The sequence below is a fragment of the Centruroides sculpturatus genome, unplaced genomic scaffold (assembly GCF_000671375.1).
Source record: "Centruroides sculpturatus isolate CEXI.00-Female unplaced genomic scaffold, Cexi_2.0 scaffold374, whole genome shotgun sequence".
In the NCBI taxonomy this organism is placed as follows: Eukaryota; Metazoa; Arthropoda; class Arachnida; order Scorpiones; family Buthidae; genus Centruroides; species Centruroides sculpturatus.
The window spans coordinates 514,210-528,194 of record NW_019384513.1 but is presented as its reverse complement, the minus strand read 5'-3'; the positions used below and the strand labels follow the sequence as shown (position 1 = coordinate 528,194).

At 29.6% G+C, this 13,985-nt stretch overlaps 1 protein-coding gene across 3 annotated transcripts in view; it reads right to left on the bottom strand.

Moving 5' to 3' along the window:
• The window catches only part of LOC111622485 (irregular chiasm C-roughest protein-like), a 336,596-nt gene that overhangs the window by 80,850 nt on the left and 241,761 nt on the right, over positions 1-13,985 (bottom strand). For 2 of the 3 annotated variants that reach the window (XM_023364876.1, XM_023364878.1), the window contains exon 5: positions 12,383-12,422. The gene's annotated coding sequence lies outside the window, so the exon portion shown is untranslated. Of the gene's footprint in view, positions 1-11,882; positions 12,316-12,382; positions 12,423-13,985 lie in introns of those variants that run through there. The other variant, XM_023364877.1, reaches the window with a different exon arrangement.

Sequence of the window (13,985 nt, the reverse complement as noted above, 5' to 3'; positions counted from 1 at the left end):
AGAGCTGGGGATTTTTCCCGGGCCCGTAGCAGTTTCAACCCCTACAGATTAATGTTATTTTTGCCAACAAAAAATAAAATATTTCAGACTGCCTTTAATTAATATAAAAACATTCTACATATTTCGTTTGTTCAAAAAATAAAAAAGAATCTGGCAGAAGAGGCCCGCTAAGGAAATGAGGCAGTCGTCAGCCCTGTATATGATCATAAAAATTACTCTCTTTTAATTTACTCTCACATAAAATAATAAATAAATATAGACTAAAGCATGCAAAGAATATGATGATACAGCAACAGTAGAAATATATGCATTTATTTTAATGTTTTATGTATATTAAAAAAATATTCAATCCTCTATAAACGTATTTCTTGATATCCTACGTATCAAACGGTAATTAATTTATTGTTCGGTTTATATCACACGTAATAGATATACAGCTTGTGATATAATTTATCAAGCAATAAAGATTTCAACGTAGAAATTAGAGAGGATGATTAAGATGCAATCTTAGTTATTATGTGCAGATAATATTCTCATAACTAATTCCAAAAGCAACAAATATTGGACAGTATAAAAACAGTTACATTAATTTACTGTAATGGGTCTTACCTACTTTTAAATTCTTGAAACTTGGTAAGATATTTTATGAATCACGTCTATAAATAAAATTTCTATTAATAGACTCTACATAGAAATACCTTTATCTTTGCAAAAAATAGTTAATAATTTCCTGAACAATGATTTATTAGAAAGATTAGCTTATGTTTAAGATAAGAATCTGCTTTAGTAGAATAAATTTATATAGGAGAGAATAATGAAAAAATGAAATAGTAGTAGGACAGATCAAAAGAAAGTTCAGTAACTTAACTCTGAAAAGAACGTAAGATAGATGTAAAATTAGAAGAATGAATAGTACAGATATTTTTAAACACAGTTCTTTTTGTTAATATCAGTTTATTACTTTATATTTTAATGTAAGGTAGTTATGCAAAGTAATGTAAAGATAGTAATGTAAAGTAGACCCATTATGGTCACCATTATTTGGACTAAGCTCTCATCTAGACTCTCGATGATTACTTAGTCATTTCTTGGGGGAAAATGAAATTGGTCAAAATAACAGTCCAAACTTGTTAAGTCATAATGGACTTCCATGTCTTACTTAATGAAAGAGTTTGATTTTTAAGTGTAAGATATTTACGTAACTACAAATGTTAGAATTTAGTTTAAAAAGTAAATAAACTCAAGTTTACAAAAAAAATTATTGAATAATGTAATAAAATGTTTTGTATAAAAGTGTAAAACTATTTTTTGACGTTAATGTTTGTTGGAAGATAGCAATAGAAACCAAAGTTATTTTATTACATTTCTATAAAAAATCATTAAATTTCTCTTTATAAAACATTTCCTTGTCCTTTAACGTGTGAGAAAAAATTTTAATGAGAGAAACTAAACTACGTTTTAGTAGTTTTGATTAGTACTCAAACACAAATAGGCCTATATTGAGAACTAATATGAGTATAAATAGAATATAAATGAATGATTATAAGCATATGACAAAAGCTATATTATATTTCATTAGAAAATACAAAACATCAATTTAATCGCTATAAATAACTGTTTGAGAATTAATCAAGACTTGTAATGTATACAACATATATGTCAAATTCAAGATATTGGGGAAAATTTTTTTCACCTATGAAATTAACAATCCCATATAAACTAATAATTTCGAGGAACAAAAAAAAAAAAAGAAATAAGATCAACATTAGTGAATGTTCTGGCATTTATTATAATTGCGACATAAATTATGTCAGCAATAGAAGAGGAAAAAAATGTCAGAAAGAGGTATACGTTACTTAGAGGATGTAGTACATCCTCTTCTCGACAGATCTTTTCTTTTTTCTGCTAGTAATGGAATTATGCACTGATTTTCTTTGTAATACACTCTTCAATAAAACAGATTCCAAACATAAATAAAGCAATAAAATTGTATCATACAATCAATTTTAAGAAATGAACAGACGTTTCTAGTAACTGATATGGATTATATATAAGTTAAATGCTTCGAGTATGGTTCTTTACTGATATATTCAATAGAACATGTAACTGGGAGAACCATTTTTTTGACCTTAATGCATTTATCTGACCAACAAAGTGTTTCATTTTCTGTTAATTTTTAAATAGAAATAATAATTGTCAAAAATTTAGATCAGAAAATTAAAAGTAACTAATTTTTTACTTATAAAAAAATATTGAAGTTATAAATTTAAAGTAAAAATATTTTAAAAATAAAACTAAATAAACTCAATTTTAATGTCATTAAATTTTATAATTTACTTTTAATACACTAAGTAGTCGTATAATTAATAAAAATATTTGCTTCTCGTTTATACTAATTGCAAAAATGATTTATTATAAAAATATCGAGTTAAATCTTAACTCATTTAATTATAGAATATCGTATCAAACATATAAATTAAACATTTAATTATTAATATAACTTATATTTTTATCAGCAACTTAAATAATTTATATATTTTTATTTTTAGTGGTTTTTTGATAGAATTACTAATTATATATTGAATTTAATAGGCTGTAGATGATATATAATGNATTAATTAATTTTAAATAGATCGAACTAAAGTTATTTGCTTTGGTTTTTTTTAAAAGAAAGAAAGGAAAAAAAAAGCAAATATAATATCTGGCGGATACATTTTCATTCGACACGATTCGACGAATTGAATCGTAAAGCTAGGGTCGAATAACCCGGACCACATCTTTATTCTTTTTATTTCATTTAATTTTCTGTCATACAATAATTTTTACTGGATAAAATTTCTCGAGAAGTAACCCAGATATTCTTTGTTCTCGTGTTACTTGTCAATGTAATCAACGTTTGCAAAGTCGAATTAAGATCCCGCGGGAACCTCTTGCAAGAGAAATTGTCAAATGACCAACGTTGGTTTCTCCGTAACATTTGACCTCTTACTGAGATAACGATAGAAGTAATAACACGAAAATATTTGTTAGATGATTAACAACACCACCAAATTGATTAAATAAATAACACGATTATGCAGAATTTAAACGCAAAATATATTTTATATAAAAATTGTGTTCCCGTCTCCGACATCGCGTAAGATAGAAATATTTTTCAAAGAGCAATTCATCATTCTCGTATTCAGAAATATTCAGTAACTCATATATATATATATTTTTTTTCTTCCGGTGAATTATTGTTGAAATCCTTCAGCAAGAATAGAAGAATTGTTTTTTCTTTGACACTTCATTCCCAATAGTTTTGGGTCTAGTCACAAGGCACTGACCAGAAAAATAAAAAAATATAAATATAAATAACAGATGCTAGTATTTTTAAATTTATATTTTTGAAGTAAAATTAAATATTACAAAAAAAAAGCAAAAATTGCATTAAAATTTCATCTTTTTATATTATTCATTTCATAGTACTTTGTACAAGAACGAAATATTCTATTAATATATTATAGGTCAGAAAAAAAAATGTTAAACCGTAATAAAAATTGGATAATCAGGCGTTGAGGATGTACAGTACTTTTAAATAAAACCTATCAAGTTTATTTATAGTCTTTCATAATATTAAATAAATATGCTTTTGCTACAATGTAGATAGTTGAGACTAATAAAAATTAAAGATGTAATTGTTTACGCATCTAAAGTTTTATTATATTTTATTAAAAAGTATTCCTGAAAAATTTCCCATGTAATTTAAAACTGGAAGAGAAAATAATGTAAAATTTTCATAAATCGGAATAGCACAGACACACGTTTTAATCCTAATATATACTGAAATAAAAACAACTTTTAATAATTTCTATATCAATATGAAAATGCGCAAACTTTTCCTATTGTTAAGAGACAAGCAATAGCTTAAATCCTATATTATTATTTATTTATTTTAATTAATAATAAAATTACATTTTTTATATTTTATTTATAAGTCACTATTTTTTTTCTTTTTTGGTTTTAAATGTTCTTAATTTTATTTTCAATTTTGTGCGTTAGAATTATTATATTAATTGGAAAAAATTTTCTAAAACATTGTTATTCAGAACTTTGTTTTATTTATATGCTTCTATAAATCACTACTTTCTTCATACTATAATGGCGAGTTAACATCAATAAAATTGAACAATGTCGGGTTTTCTACGTCGTACTTGTCCGAAATTGACATAGAAAAATTTTAGAATATAATATAAATCGACGAATTTTATTGTAGAATGCCACGTTCAAAAAATATTTTAAATTTTCTTTGCTTTGAAAACAGCAAAATTTTCGAATATGAAAAGTATTGATATTTTCATCGTAGTGAAGATGATAACTGATATTGTTTCTTGACTTAGGATAGTATTTTTTACGATATTCTTGACACAATGTAAAAATGAATGTATTTTAAATGTAATTTTAAATTTTATAGAAAATACATGAAAGTATATCTATAAACCTAAATATTTGTTGATTGTTATAGTCATTTGTACTGTACTGTATGTCATGTTGAATTGATAACTTGTCTTTTGGAGAGAGTTCATTCGTATAATTTCATTTTTATTCGTGACGAAATCACTCATTTTATACAGTCGACCCCCCTATAACACTGTTGATTATTCCATTTTATACGAATTCCATGTTGTACGAGTCACTTAGATTTTACAATTACGTGAACTGTTCACAGCCCGGCACACGTATTTGTAAAATCTAAATGACTCGTACAACATGGAATTCACATAAAACGGAATAATCAACAGTGTTATAGGGGGGTCGACTGTATGTTTAAATAAACTTTACTCTCAATTTTTTCTTCTAATTTCGGTATAAATTTAAACTATGATTTAGATACGTAATTTTTTATATCTTGACATTTTTATTATTACAAAAAATTCCCAATTATTCCCATACAGTTAATTCCTAAAANATAATTATGGCCATGTAAATAAGTGAATAATAAATGTATATAGGCCTATGTAATATTCAAGATCAACAACTTTATCAATTACCAATTTCTGATAAAAATAAATGTAAAACAGATTTATCTCCTTATCTTATCTGAAAAGTTTATAGATTTATGTTGTAAAATTTATTCTAAATAATAATATACCATGAATAAAAACGGATTATTCTGAAGAGGTCTTCAATATTTTATATATAAGTTTATTTTGTGTTTTACAAAAATACAATTTATTTTATTTATTTTTCATACTTTATGTTATCAAAAATAATTATTTTAAATTCTTACATGATCATTATTTTTTAAAATAAAATTATCGGGTCTATTTCAGTGATCGATTCGTGTCGATTCATTCGCTTTAATGGTGGCTTCTGTATACAGTTTTATAGGTCTATATACGTATATTATTATATTTACTTCCTCTTATTTCGTGCGAGAGAAACAAATCTATATCACTACGTCACGATTTCTAGCATTAATTCCTGACTACATAACATATCTGTTTCCGTTAATTCATTATACCGACACTTTTTTCAGTCACTTCAATAACATCATTGTTTGACTATTCGATAAAATTCGATTATTTGGCTCAATTTATAACATAAATTATAATATCATTTAAAATATTTTACCACTTCTAAGTTAACTAATTTGTATAAAATATATTCAATTTATTTAAAAATTATTATTATCTTACATTAATTAATTGAGAAATGAAGTAAAGGATGCGTGATTATTCTGTTATAGTTAGGTAAGAGAAAGTCTCGATATTAAAAAAAAATAATTTAATTTATAACTTTTTGACAAAATAAACATAAATAAAAGAATATAACAATCAATAAATTACAAAGTATTCATTAATAGTTTTCTAGGAAATAGTATAAACAGCCCACAGTTTTATGTTTTTCTAAAATCTCGTTTCTTTGTATTCGTGTTTATGAGAAAAGTAAAAAACAAAAATATATTTAAACGATTTCTCTTAAATCCCACATGACATAGGATCTATTGTCTATTTATAATGAATTATACCACAGTTTTTTTAAATTAAATGCATTATTTATCCAAAACAACTAACGTTTTATCTCTGATACAAAGTGGGGGTACGTATATCCTTCAGTATTTTTTTTGTTGTTCATTTTTTTTTATAAACAGTAAATAATTACACTTCTGTTTTAACAAGTAATGACAATCTTCAACAGAGGCACAATAATACAGTTATTGATAGATCCGAGTTGGCCCGGTACATTTAAAACCGTAATTGCATTCTACAGTAACCGCGTGTTAATGTTTAATGATTTCAGAGGGCATGAAATATGGAGATTGAGTTGTAATGATCGCAACGGGAGCTTAATAGTAATAGTAATTTTGTCGACTTTCTAAATTTAAATTTCGGTACCTAAATTTCGTCCATTCAAATGATAAAATTTTAATTATATGAACTAGTTTTCCAGTTCTTTGCATTTAAACTCTTTAACCTTGCATGTTGCTTTAAACCGTGAGAGAAAAATTCTTCCTATTCACATACAATTATTTGTCATTGAATAGTGAAGGTTCTGTTCATTCATACACAATATATATCCGAGTATAAACGAGATATAAAATTTTAACGTTCAAAAAATAACGTCACCATTTTATGCTATGTCATTGAGATTATTTTGCTCTTTGCTAGTTTAAGCTACTTCAATTTTACTTATTCTGTATGTAAAATTAAGTAAGCGTGAGAGTTTGGGTATTTAATGCTATGATAATATATAATTATTTTCTTACTTTTAATTGTCACAGTTAATTATAACAATTATGGGCAATACAAGAAACTAGACATTAATCATTTACAATTTTACAAAACAAAAAAAAAGATAAAAATATAGACCGGAGAGCTTCCCAACGTACTAAATTTCATTCTGTGACCTAAAATCCCATAGTTTTTTTTAAAAAAAAAAATAACTTTTTCTAAAATTACATTATGTAATTTTATTGGATTCTAAAGAGGTAAGCTTTGTGAAGTTTCACTTCTTCGGAATTCCGAGTTTTACGATCCGTTATTAATCGAAATTTAAGTTATTGGATCACAGAAAATACATGTCGAAGTGAAAGGAATGTGTAAGTCTTTTACAATCGAACTAGTGGAAAAAATTTCTTCTAGACGACGTGGTGATAAATTGCAGATAGACGACAAGTAAGTTCGTCGCGACCAAAATCGTAAACAGTCCATTCGAGAGTGAAGAAAAAGTTTACCCTTCAATAAAGGAGTATGTTAATACTCTTTAATAAAAGGAACTTTATTAAAGAAGTGTTTAATAATTTCTGTAATAAATAATACTTTTAATAAAAGAAGAAACTTTACGATTTTAAAGAAGAGATCTATTAATCATTTAAAATACGTCGGGTTGGCCTACCTCCAAACAGATCGCGAGAAATTATAAATCCGTTCTTCGTTGGGTCGAAACTTATACAAATTATATAATAAACTATTATTCTATCAGTCTTTTAATGCGTAAGTCTGGAATGTAAATGAATTAGATAAAAAATAAAGTGAAATATGCTTACGTCTACTCAAAATTCTGTAGCCGAGAAATGGAGAAGAGAGATCTGTTTCGTCTTAATTTTCATTATCGATATCGCTGTACTGTACAAAAACATCTGGATTTTGTCTGGTCGGGCACCCGCACTTCGCTGTCAGTGCCTCGATGAAGTAATGCATTTTGGATACCGAATTTCCTACCAACGATGACGTCAACTTTCGTTTAGATAGTTCTATCAGAGCAGACAGCATCAGGCCTACTACTTTCGTTCGTAAACATAAATACAAGATTACTTCAATATTAACTGATTTAGATTGATCGATATACAAGTTCTTTTGATTAATAATCCCTAACGTTTTAACTCGTAATATAAGTTAAGTATATACAGTATATTTAATGTAGAAGCTATGGTTTTCTGATCAAAAGTCAAAACTAATTTTTACAAATTTAATTAGATTAAGTTACAAATATTTGTACTTTTTAATATCCCGATAATTAGGGAAATCTTAAATTATATAAGTCTGGGATCTAGTATAAATATATACATTTATTTCCTTAATGTTTATCTCTATATACACCTCAACTGAAAAGATTTTGTTATTTTCTATTGTAAACTCATAGAATGAATTTATTCGATAATTTATAAGAAATAAATATGATTTATTCATTTTTCTGGAATTTAATGTAATTTGTCTCTATTAATTTTACATTTACAAAGCTGATTGTTTGCAAATTGCGAAATGTAAAGGAGACACCCGAATGAAGATTAACGTTTTCGATAATACAATTAGAAGAATTTTCTCTGAAATTTTTAAATCATTAAAAATTAAACATATAAAAAAACTAAATACTAAGTTTTAGTTGTAATTTTTGCTTTGAAAGGATATAGAAATTCATATTTAGACTAATTAGCCTACATCTAAATTATTTAAAATTACATTCTACAAAATATTGAAAAGATAATTAACGTTAATAATAGAGGGGCCAAGACTATCCTTCGACAAGTACTCTGTAGAAAGGCGAGACTTTCTGACTCAATGTAATAGTTAGACCTATAAACTTTTATTATCACGACAGAATGATGTTTCTAATACCTCTAACCGGTTTATACTACCGTCGATAAGACCTATCTTCTTAACGTGTCCAATTTATTTAACACGCTCGAACGATGTGTTATCGATAATATTGACTACTTAAAAGTGTCTTCTCCATTTATTTACGAAATTCGCATAATCATCATTAATTAAACTTTAAAAAAAAACTAATTTAAGTGCTATTTAGTAAACAGTCTTCTATTAACAAGACATAACTTCCAACAGTCGAAGTTCCTCGACAATATAAAACAAATAACCGAATCGTATTTAAATAAAATTAACTATTATCTTGTTATTCAACACCAGAAAAATTCTTCAATGCTTTTACTTGACAATTTTATAGCATATTTCAGTGTTCAAATTTATCAAGTTACATCTGTTGGTTAATTTTAACCATTAGACCTATAAAACTGTCGAGTTGATGACGACACAATAGAGTACGCTGGTGACGTAATGTAGTCAAAAAATTTGAAGGACATCCTGAGAAACGGGCGACACGTAACTAACGAAATCGATCTCCAGATTAAAGAAAATGTGCGTAATCTAGGTCTAGGTCGATATCCAGTGTGTTAAGGACAATTTTCAACCAAAACATTCCGTTTTGTGATTAAATTTACGTATTTAATAACATTTAAAATTTATTTTTTAATATACCTTATATATATATATTATATTTAAGCATTGTCCTTTATTCGTAAAGTTTCCATCATTAAAAGTATTTGCGATAACAACAGCATATTTACGACGAAGAATTTAAGTCACTCAAGCTACGAGAATATAAAGCACATTTTATGTTTAAGGCTCCTTTATTAATTAATAAATACAGAACATTAATATCGATAGTAGACAGGAGTTAATCAATCGAAAATTTGAAACACCTACATCAAAAGTTTCGGGGGGGTTCAATGCAAATCAGATCTTTTATATTCAATAGTCGTAGTAAGCTATCATTAACAAATACAGTAAAAAAACCTATCAACTCGATATTTCTACGGTTAATTACTAAAGTTATTCTTTTTAATTAACATTAAACTGCTAAAGTTAGGTTGACCCACAGATAATAGACCACTATTTAAATGTTTATATGAATCATTTTACAATACTTACAATAATAATATAAAAAGTACATATTAGCCTAATAATATTCATATTCAAGTTTTTTACATTTTTATATTTTCCCTATATTTGACTAATTTCGAAGATCCCCCTTCTACCTGATTCTTGTGCCTGTATATCAGTTGCACCTTCCTAGTTATGGCACTGTCTAAGATTATGTAAGATTTATAACTACAAAACACCTAGAAGATATATAAAAATTAAAATTACAGAATAGGCCATTTATTATATGCTCTTTATTCATTTCTTTTTTTAACAAGAACATATAAGTCTATGCTAATAATTCATCCGAATCACACTTGTGTCCTTCTCGCTGATAATCAAAGATAAAGTTCGTATTTTAATCAGAGGTGAAGATTATAGGATCGAAAGGAACGAAACGAGAATATCCAAGAAACAACTAGATAAGAGACATTCCTAATGGCTTCTCGTCAAAGATATGTCAAAGTGTAAAAAGACTCGACTTTGTGCATCTTTTTTTTTTTTAATTCGTTGTTTCTATTTTCGAGCATTTTCTTATTTAACTAACTTTCTCTTTTTTATAACAAGTAAAATATTGCTAAATAAGGAATGGACTGTGTTATATTTTCGAATACATTCTTCAAAATTCTTGTTTTTTAAAATTTTTTTGTATATTAAATGGTACAGTTTTATGTTTTTATGTATTTAACGACTTAATAAGAGAATTATTTCTTACAGATATCGTTGAATTTATTGGAAAATATTACAAATATTTGTGATATTTTCTTATTTAATATTATTTGTCTTCTGAAATAAATAAGGAAGTTGAGTGGAATAAGAAACAGATGTTTGAATTACAATCATTCAAATGGCAATAAATAAATTTGAACTGTTATCTCTCTCGTGACTAAGAAGATACATTAATTAATGACAGAGCATTTACTATTATTCATTCTCTAAATAAACGTCTAAAGGTGAAGAAAAATTAAGTTAAAATAGTATTATAATCAAGTTATTTTTATTAATAGATCAACTTATTTTCAAATTAATAATGATTTAACGTATCGTTAACAGTGATTCTCACTACATTATCCATGCCATGGCGTATAATCCATTGTAAATTTCGTTAAGTGATTAAAGATTTAATTTGAAACCGATGTTTAGAGTATGTTGAAAATCTGAGGGGTGGAAAACATTTTGACGGACGGTCGAATGGAAAGTTATCTCTGACGTCACACTCTCGTTAGTGGATATGTCAAAGTTTCGGTAAACAGAGGAATGGGGGAACGATATAATTAACCAATCCATCTGTCGGGGTTTTAAAAATTATCGATATTTATTCCACTTGGGACAAGCAATATAAGTAATCTATAGATTGCGGGCCAATCCGACCTGACAAAGGAAAGTTCTCGATTATCGATCCGCTAGCATAACAGTTACGTTTTTGTTAAACTCGCCGACAGGAGACTAAGGTCGAAAATAGAGCAGGGTTAACAATTTTCCAAGTATAACTCCGAACCGAATGCCAGCAACTAAACTCTATATATATAGATCAAGCCAGACGAAACGAATCTGGTAAACGTCAACGGCCGAGAAGTGGCGATCGAGATGAAGTGTGGACCTACACATAAGTAACTTCGGTTATGATATCAACATTTTGTAACGTTCACGAATAGTTTCCCCCCTTCTATTTCTTAGAATACCGACAATTGTGATGGAGTTCCGTAACAATACAGTCGGCCAGCGCACCCGTAACAAAAAAATCTCACTGACAACATTTAGTTATGACAGTAGCAAACTTATTGTTTCCAGTGTTTAACGAAATTGGAATGTTTCTCCAGCTTCGTAATTACAATTACAATTTTATTTTTTTTTAACAAGGAGAGGATTTTTAAAAATGTCTACAGATCTTTTCACGCGGATATGGAACGAAACGATGCGGGCCTACGCGTTATCTAGAACATAAATTATTATAAGGCCTGCTTCGGGCTTGGATTATTCTCGAAAAGGGCAATTTATCGTCAAGAGGGGGCTTAGAGTTTAAAATTAACAAGATGGACTTCAACCCGTTAATAACGTCATATCAGATCTTCCGTTTGAATCTCTGTTAACACGTCAGAAACAAAAATATTCGGCGCTTGCCTTCCACAATTCCAAGCCGACAGATGACAAAACCGAAGTAAAGTAAAAGAGGGACGAGTTTCTCACCTGGATGTTGTCACCGCCTCGATCCCGGGCAAGGCGGATCCCGGGATGATAGTCACAAGCTCCGTCGATCCTTTCGTTTTTCGGCGGTCCGCCCGCCCACAATCCGTCGACTCGTCTGGCGTAGAGACCGCGCTCGGCACCGAACGGCACCCCGACTTCGACCACGTGTTTCCGTTACCACACGTGTTTCGCACATGGTTACCGCCGACAGTCGTCACTTCCTGCGTGTTTAGTCGAGCTTCGCGTCGTTACAGTTGCGCCCAGCCACTATCGCGCAGAAGAGAGCGATCTTCGAATTTATAGAAAACGAATTCCTCACCGTTAAAAAGTTGGTGACAAAATATTTTAGAATTGGTTCAATACGAATAATTATCAACTGGACACTACTGTATCTACGAAGCGCGGGTTAACGAACGAGCCAGGGGAGATATTCAAAACAAATGTTTGGAAAGAATTAAACAAAAGTATAAAGCCTAAATAAAACAATGAAATTCTCTTACCTTTGGGGCGAATCTTGCGGTGGGTGTCCTTCGTCCGGATCTAAATAAAGAAATTTCATTTAGAAAAAAATCTTTGTGGTGAGTTGAGCCGGCGCGGCGCATTTTGTTAGTTTGCTTCGTTCTCTCGACATTTATCAAATAAACTTACCAAATTCCGAAAAAATAAACTTAATAAAAATGCATTTAATATGTAAATAAAGCCAATAATAACGATTGTAAAATTCTATAAGTCTAGGCACAAGTTTTACTCAATTTTATTTCAAATATTTTAATATGAAAATAGTGATTATTATCATAAATACAGGGTACAAACAATTTTATTTAATACGTTTCATATAATATTATATTTTTAACTGTAAATACAATGAAAACACGGAAAATACTTTAATCTTAACTCAGATAATTTTAATTATTATATGTTATAAAGTTATATATATATATTTATTAATAAAATTTTCCAAATAGGCTATTATTGAAAGAACCAGAATCCTCTAGCAATGAAATTAATCGAAGTTTGATCAACAGAAATTTCTAAAGGTCCATCTCATTTATAAGGCGAAGACCGCACGCGTGTGATTCATCTTTCTTTTTATCTGCCTCACAAGTCAGTTCATCACAGGGCTTGCAAAAGAGGAGATTAGAAGGGCAACGATCTGGCAAAATCTTGAGATTCGTAAAACAAATCAAATTAATTTAATTATATAAAGAAGCAAACAATAAAATTACCGAAACGAAAGGAATATCGAAAAATATTACAGCCCTACGTCTTCCGTCTATATTTACTTTATCTTCGACGACGCGCTATTTTCCAGCTGCCTCCCGATAAACTCCGACAGATCACTCTCGACCTTATCAAGACGTCGGTCCTCCTCCCTGGGCCCGGCCTCCTTGGGGGGAAGCATTTGGGGCGCAGTCGATGGCACGTAGGCCGTCGCGCCACCTCATCGACAGATGTGTGAGGAGGCATTTTTTCTCCGTTATAAGACTATGCAAAGAAAATAAATAAGTTCTGTAGTTTCGAAAGACAAAGACTGTATCGGCACGAATCTACCGGGCCATTTCTTCTGGCCATGAAGAGGAAAGTTGTTGCTTCCCGCTAGCTTTCTTTCGCATCTGGATGTTTACTTCTCGTCTCCTTAACGGCAATCTAATCCTTCACGTGTTTGGTATCGGGGAAACTCGACCCCGAGAATTAGCCGATGCGCGTCCGGAGTTCCTAGTACTGCATTGTGACGTCACGGGTCTTCCCGCCAGACGAAGGCTGGTGAAACCCTCCGTTCGACCTCGCGCAATTGGATACCGCCGAGCGAAGAAAGAACTCCGTTTTTTCCAGAAAAGGCCATCGAATGTTTATCTTTTCGAACGTTTACTATTCGCTTTTTGTTTATATCGTTCCTAGAATCGGTCGCGCGCGTTCGACCACGAAACAGAAGCCGAGATGTTAACCTCAATCTAAATACTCGAGACAGCTCGGTGCCCCGCGAGATTCCCCGGAAAATATTCATTCCGAATAGATAAATCAGCGGCGGCGAAAGATGACGACGGAAGGATCCAAACGCTTCAATTCGGTAGCGGAACCGGATATCACGACACACTTTAATTA